This window comes from Mustela nivalis (genome assembly GCF_964662115.1).
Source record: "Mustela nivalis genome assembly, chromosome: 13".
In the NCBI taxonomy this organism is placed as follows: Eukaryota; Metazoa; Chordata; class Mammalia; order Carnivora; family Mustelidae; genus Mustela; species Mustela nivalis.
Genome location: NC_139032.1, coordinates 20,787,494 through 20,795,569, shown reverse-complemented (window position 1 = coordinate 20,795,569; position 8,076 = coordinate 20,787,494). Strand labels below are relative to the sequence as shown.

The following is an 8,076-nucleotide window of genomic DNA, read 5'->3' as shown; positions in this document are numbered from 1 at the left end:
CAAATCCTTAAATTCTCCTGAGAGACAAGATCATCTTTGTAATTTATGGAGGACTGCCAGATAGTTCATGCCAATGCGATGACTCAGGATAGGGGCAAGCCATACCAGAAACACCAACCCTGTGGTTAGAAGGTTGAGTCATATGATATCAGCCTGCTCTCTGGCGAAAGGAGGAGAGTTGGATATTGAATTCAACAGAGTGGCCAGGGATTGAGTCAAGTGTGCCTACGTCAACAAACCCCACTACAAGTTCTGGAAACTAAACCAGATTATGCTGGTTGGGAATACTCTGTTGTTGCACAACAATGTGCCTGGAGGGTAGTGAGTCCTAAGGATAAGGAAGCATAATGTTTGGGATCCTCCCAGACGTTTACCCTGTGTACATCTCCCTTTGGCAGGTATTGCTTTGTATCCTTTTGTTATTAAAATGATAATAGTTAGTATAGCACTTTTCCTGAGTTATAATGAGTCATTCTGGTGAATTACTAAGGGTAGTAAGAACCCATGAATTTGTAGAAAGGAGGTCAGAGGGGAGGGTGGCCTGGGAAACCCTAGATTCGTGGCAGTCTTGTGGAGGGCTGTACCCTTATTGTTTGGCTTAACTCTGAATAGTTGGTATCAGAAGTCATTGCAGAGGCCAGTAGAAGAATATATTTCAGGGAACAGGTAGTGATTATGGGAATCAGGTTATATGCAGACTGAGAATGGAGGTCTCTACTCAACAATGTGGAAACTATGGGTGACTTTGAAAAGAGAATGTTTCATAGAGTTAAGGCAGTGAAATCCTAATTGCAGAGCATTATATCTAGAATAGGAGGAGATGCATTATAGTCGGCAAGTCAGACTACCCTTTTGAAAAGTTTTGCTGTCAATGGAAGAAGATATTTGTGGCTTTAGCTGGAGGTAGAAGATGTGGGATTAAGAATATATTATTTTTCTTTTTTAAGATTGGAGATTTTACAGAATGCTTACGCTGATGGAAATAATCCATTAGAGGGAAAACACAGATGAGGTAAGTGATGGCGAGAACAATGACTGAACATTATCCTTGAGCATATGGAAGGCACTGCATTAGATACATAATTTAGAGGTTAACCTGGGAAAAGAGCACAGATAATGCTTCCACAGTAGGAGAAGAGAAGGAAGTGTATGGGCATAGATGCCTTCAAAGGGTAGGGAACTTGCACAGAAGTTTTCTTCTGATTGCTTCTGTTTTTAGTGGAACACAAAACAAGGTTATGGTATGAGGATGAGGATAGTGTAGAAGTTATTGGAGGCCTGAGAAAAGGAAGCATGTATGAACCCCAGGTAGCACTAAAGAACATGAAGAGAGTGGTCATGAATGTAAAGTGAAACCAGTCAGCATGGTGACAATGAAAAGACAGAGAGTCCCTCTACTTCTACAGAATTAGAAGTGATGGTAGGATAAAAATGGTGATCACTTGAGAGGGCTCCTAAGGAAGAAATGCATTTAAGGCACTTAGACCAAGAAGAGAAGATGAATATTTAGAAAAAAAAAAAAAAAGTGAGGATGTCAAAAGTTTGCCAATAACAGATTAGTGGAAAAAATAGAAAATCCATGAAGAAAACTCTGTGTATATTTAATAATGGTAGTATTTCACATCCATTCAGAAAAAGTGGATTATTTAGTACACTATTGTAACTAGAGGAAAAGGTTAGATCTCTGTCTTACATTGTATACCACAAAAAGTTCAGACAGGTCAAATATTTAAATATGAAAAAAGAAGTATAAATTTTTTATTAAATTTATAAAATAATTTTCAAATGGGTAGAACCTTTCTAAATATGACACAAAAAATATAGAAATTATTGTGACTTATACTGATAAATTTTACTACTTGAAGTTTTAAAAAAAATTATTACCAAGCATGTATAAGGTAAAGCCAAAGACACGGGTTAAAATGAAAATAATGTTGTTATTTATACTATAGAAAATGGCTAACTGATTTTATTTTTAGTCAATATCACAATTTATAGTCAGTAAGACCTCTAAAATGGGCAAAGAATATGAAAAAGAACTTATTAAAAAAAGAAATGCAGCTAGCTCTTGGGCATATTAAAATATGAAAAGTTACTTAATATTAGCCATATTAAAAATGCAAATGAAAACTATGAAGCTCCAAATTTTACTCATCAAATTGGCAAAGATCAAAGAGTTTGATAAGATACTATCAGGGCAGATAATAATTGCAGTCTGTGAGTATAAGATGGGAAACAAATGAAGTAGTCATTAATAGGGTACTTTGTTAAATAAAATATGGTGTATCATTATAATGGAACACTGAGCAGCCAATCAAAAGAATGAACTAATGTTATATGCTACTTTGAAATGAGCTACCAGAAAACTTTGTCACCATAGTTTAAGGAGAAAGCAATATCACAGAGTAAAAATGTAAAGTAAATACTATGAAAAGGACTGCTCAAGATTCAGACATTGCATATGATAGTAACTTTCAATCAAAATAAAAAGTGAGTATACATACACACACATAAATATGTATATACACTTGTATTTGCATAAAATATATAGGAATATATAAAAATTTTAATTGTTTGCTTCTGGAACAGGGCGTGGGTTCTATAACAGAGGAGAATGGAACATAGTCCTTCATTATATACTTTTTTGGAACTTTTTAAATTGTATGCCATTTTTTGTGTTATCCCTTATATATTCATATTTTTCACTTTAAAAATTTTAAGGAAATATTTTAAATTACAAACATAATTTCTAACTATTGAAAGACTTTAAATATGCAAATTTAGTAAAGGTAAATCAGTATCAATTGAAAATAAAAGCCTTTGAAATTTTAAAAACATAATGTTAAATTTTAGACAATAGAAGTAATAACTTTGTGAAGGTGAATTCACAAGGGAGCTGAAGGATACTGATGATGACTTTTTAAGGAGAATGATGTGGTTTGTGTAATTCTACCTTGGTTAAAATATTAAATTAAGGATTATTGGTAAAAATGTTCAGACAGTTAATAAAAGAAAGTAAAAAGACTATACTTTCCAAACCTGAGATGCAAAAAAATAAGGAACATTAAAAAGTTCATCAAGGAAAAGAAAATGAATAACAAAAATGTGAGATAGTAATACTTGATGATAGAAAAATGTCCAAATTTGTCAGTAACCACAATAAATGTGAATACAGTTAACTCACTTATTTAAAGTCAGAGCAACTCAGCCTCCTTCCCTTTTATGTTAAGAAAAACTCAAAAATTAATTACAGTGCCCCTGCTAATAACAGCTAATGTGGTTTTGGAAATCCTTGTTTTGCATTTATTTCCCCTAAATATATGCGTTCTGTTTCCTCTTTTCTTGTGTTTGCTTGGGTTTTTTTTGTGGTGTATGTGTGCACATGTGTGTTGGTGTATGTGTGTACACGTGTATGTCTGTGTTTGTGTGTGTGTGTGTGTCCTAAGCAGAAACCTCTAATGTATAAACAAAGGTCATGAGGCAGGCAGGTTATAGCAATGACTCAGTTCCTCCCCTTCTCTGCTCCTGGCTATGTTTCTGTGCAGAGCCCTTCCACTTTGGTTCTGGTTTTGGCCTTGGCCATGTGACTCACTTTGGCCAAAGGAATATTAACAAGCATGACACAAGCAGAGACTCAGGAAATGCTTGTATAATGAGGTTTTCTAGCTTCTGCATCTTTCCTTCACTCTGAGACCATGCCTGCCTGACAATGAAAGACATGAGTCTTTGAAAGACAAAGCCAAGTGACAGCAGTCATTCCAAGCAAGTATGTCCTAGTGCAGGAAAAAGCCAGCCACCCCCATAATACGTGCATAGTCTCCACAAGATATGTAAAATCATCCAATTAACCCACAGATTTGTGAACTAAATCCATGTTTATTGTTTTGCACCACTGAGTTTTGACCTGGTTGGCTATGTAACAGGATGGAGGTAAAAGATACTTGGGACAGCTGACAAGACTTTCTGGATTGACTTTCCCAGGGAGTCCAGAATAAGGGCAATGGTGAGATACCGTGTGTCCTTATATGTCAGTGTGAGCCCGCACTGTCCAGCAAGTGAGACGTGCCTCGCTCACAGAACCCTTGAAGGACCATTTTATAAAAATTGTCTCCACCAGTTGATCAAAATATGACTGACTTTAAAAAAGCAGCAAGGGTCTAATAACCCCTGCTAGTCTATACTTATTAGCGTCAATTTATGTTCTTTCAACTCTCTGTTCAACTGTGACTTAATTCTTCCCATCTGCCAGTCTTCCCCTGCTTCCGACAGTTGCCTTCTCTTTTCTGGCTCTCTTGCCTCTGTTTAACCTGCCACAGCCTTTTGTTTCCCCCCCGTGCTTCAGGAAAAGGAAGAGAACTTGGCATACCTGCCAAAGACTTGTGACAGTAATGATGAGCAGGGTTCTCCCCTGATGTCTCAGAATAAAACGGTACCCTCAAAAAGACAAACCCTCTGTCATTTGGTTTCCAGGGATACAAACATATCTAAAAATGCAGAGCTAAATACATTTAAAGTAAGAAGTTCTTTAAAAAGTGGAAGTGCAGGAATGATCTAGAGGAAAAAAATACAGGCTTTGGAGTCAAACACTCCTGGGACTGAATCCTGACAGCCATACACCGCCAGCAACTTACTTAGCTGCTTGAGCATCCCTTTCATCTTCTGCAAGATGTGAGGATTGTATGAGACAGAAGAACTGAACTCCTAGCAAAACCAGCATACTTCTTCTCCCAAGTCTCTCTGGCCTCACTGACAATGACTTCTTTCACCTTACTCCGCAATATCCCCCAAATCCTTCAGCTATTCTGCTCTGTCGCAGCCCCTCCAAACTGTCTCTCTCTCTGAGCAAAAGCCCCAAGGTTAGTAGGATCCAACACCCAAAACAGAAGAGGAAGCTAGAAATAACGTTTTAAAATTCTTCTTTGGATGCATTTTCAAATTGGAATCTTTTATCCTTCTTTTTTTTTTTTTTTTAAGATTTTATTTATTTATTTGACAGAGAGAAATCACAAGTAGATGGAGAGGCAGGCAGAGAGAGAGAGAGAGAGGGAAGCAGGCTCCCCGCTGAGCAGAGAGCCCGATGCGGGACTCGATCCCAGGACCCTGAGATCATGACTTGAGCCGAAAGCAGCGGCTTAACCCACTGAGCCACCCAGGTGCCCCTCTTTTATCCTTCTTAATGTCGTTAAGAAATAATGCTTCCACAACTCATTAACAAAACACTATTTTAAATTTCATAGAACTTGCAGAACAAACCAGGAAGATACTTTGTAAAGCAATCATGAGGATGGTGTTAGATACAATTGTCTGCCATAATTAATAGGATATAGCTAGTGAACTTGATTTATAGATCTATGGAATGATGGCCATTTCCTAAAGGAATGAGACCTGGGACCTGAGACAGGTCTTTGACAAAGTAAAAATTCACATCTTGGTTATCTGATAATAGTTTTCTCAGCTGTTGATTACGCTGGATTATGACCCATTTAAATATCTTTTCAATTTTAATCCCTAGTTTGTGCCATATCCACTTTCATAAGCATTGAATTAGAGTTGATAAAGTGTGCCATTTTTCTTTTTTGATCAGTAGGGTAACATTCCTGTTCTTACACTCTTCTAAACAGGAGGACTGCAAAAAGCAACAAAATCTTGACGAATGAGGTACCAAGTACTTATTCCATGGCTGAGATTAAAAATAGAAGCTACCCTGTATTGAATGTCTCAGACGTGTTAAGTACTTTGTGCATCTTATCTTATGTAAGTCTAATGAAAACCCTTTGGGGTAAATATCTTTAGCCCCATTTTATAGGATGAAGTATTGACGTTTAGAGAATAAGCAAAGTTCTCAAGCTAAAAATAGCTACTTAAATATACGTTTGGATGCAATACTGTTAAACCAATAAAATAGGTATAACAACAACCATCGTGCCCCTCTTTTGCTTCAGCTATCTCAAAACAATGCCCCCTCTGCATTTATATAGTGGGCATCCCAGATGCTGTCATTTTCTCCTTTTATTTCCTCCTCTCAGGATTCACCCGCCGCCTAGTCATATTCATTTGACTTGCTACATCTGCTTTTCAAGGGCTGCTCATGCTGTTCTTGAAGGATTTTATAGAAGGGCATTTTCATGTCAGTAGCCAGATGAAGAGTTGAATTTTAAAATGAAGAGGAGAACTCAAAGGTGGATGGGATTCTTTTCAAACTTTAAAAGTTGTCTGGAGATAATGGGTTAAAAATAAGAGCTTGGTATAGATTTAATGAACAGTTGCTTGGGTTGCCATCATTAAGCATGTAAGTGCAATATTATTCTCTGTGACTTCTCTTGTCCTTGGCATTATAATTAGGAAAGCTTCTTACAGCACAAATGTAACTAATCAAGGCATCATTTTAAGTGTATTTTTGGTACATAGATGTTATTAATAAGTGAAGAAAGGTTTATTTCAGTCATTCTTATATGATATAACAAGAAATAAAAAGGGGGAATCAGACTAACTTTTTATGGAAGTAATCTTAAATTCCTTAGAATTGGGATGCCATATTTTCATGTCTACAGGGAGCAAAGGAAGAATAGCATACAAAATACTAATTTCATTTTTTGCATGATACTATTTTTTGATACTATATAAAACTAAACAGAGCACCTTGGGCTCTCAGAAATGCTACAATGATATTAACATCTTGCTCTTATCCCATAGTGGTGATCCAACTTGGAAGCTACCATCAGAATATAATTCCTGCTGATAAACTAGATATTCATGAGAAAATGCAATTTTCAGGCATCCCCTCAAGGCGAAGACTTCCTCACCTGTCAGAATCATCTCACTAAAAGAAATTGAGACATACTATAATATAGTTAATGTTTTCTCTATTGAAATTTTTCTGGGGCTGAAATTTGGATATCTCTCATTTTCTTGTTTCAAGTTTAGGTTATAAAGTGACATATGATTTAGTGCCCCAAAGCACTTTTCAGACTAAATTAGTCCCAGCCTTTTATAAATGCCTAAGAGAAATTAAACAGCTTAGCCGTAATTGAACAACTGGCTAGAGGTAGAAGCTAAAATGAGAAGCCTCTCTAGTGTTTTTTTTCTAGCCAGGACACGGTGGTGTCTTCCTGCTACAATCTGAACATTTTTTCCCCCTTTATCTGCCTTCAGTGGAGACAAAACAGCTGGTCACCATTCTTCCTGTTTGGATAAAGAGTGCAAGAATGGGTTATAATAAAAATCACCTCCTTCCCTCCAGTCTAGTGGGTGATGATTCCACTGAAGGGAAAGAGCAATAGAGGGGAAACTTGCAATGTTGCTGGCCTGTTTCCATGCAGGCTGTGGATAATAGAGCTCTTTGATGTCTGGTACTTCCGTAGCCACCAAACTCAGCTTCCCAGTCAACAGAAAAGCTATTTTACATTACTTTTGATGTGATGAAATAACTTAACTAGACATGGTTAATCACATAGCTGGTGATTATGCCATGCAAGGAAATGCCATTAAAATAAGCCAAGTGCCACCTCAAAAAAAGAACAAAGGAAAACTCCCTAGCAAGTCTGTACATAGCTGACTCACGTGCTCTGGCATGACTTGGTTTTTTACCATCCAGATTCACTCTCACTATTTTCATAACATGAAACATAAACTCACTGCTTCCATGAGAATTCTGCATACCTGCCGCACTTGCTAATTTCCTATTCTGCGAGGCAGTCACAATTTGTCTTTACTCTGTTCCAGACATATCTGGCTTTGATCACACCGCCGGGCTGAACACCGACAGATTCTGGGACTAAAGCAGAGAAAGCTCTTTTGTAAAAGTTTAATCCCACTTAGGTCATCTGTTTATTGCTTTGTCCCAAACATCTAGGTTTTCAGATGATTTGACTAGTATCACAAATGCAAATCCTATAATAAATGAGAGTACCTACACGTTAGCAGCATCAAAGGAAAAGAATGCTCTGGGGAGAACAGCACTGACAAGTTGGTTTATTAGTTCAGCTGGTTCTTAAAGACCAGCCAAGGTCCTGTTTTCAACTAGACTGTTTATTTGTATCAGTGGATGCTCAAGTATTTCAAGAAAATAAGCAAACT

General features: G+C 37.0%; 1 long non-coding RNA gene across 2 annotated transcripts; it reads left to right on the top strand.

Moving 5' to 3' along the window:
- Positions 1-265: 265 nt before the first annotated feature.
- Positions 266-7,239, top strand: LOC309846864. Of its 2 annotated transcripts, none has more exons than XR_014302167.1 (3): positions 266-398; positions 948-1,012; positions 5,622-5,754. It is a non-coding gene; the product is annotated as an uncharacterized lncRNA (long non-coding RNA). The 2 variants fall into 2 exon arrangements; XR_014302166.1 differs by lacking the exon at positions 5,622-5,754 and adding an exon at positions 6,694-7,239 and having other exon boundaries at positions 267-398.
- The last annotated feature ends 837 nt before the right edge of the window (positions 7,240-8,076 follow it).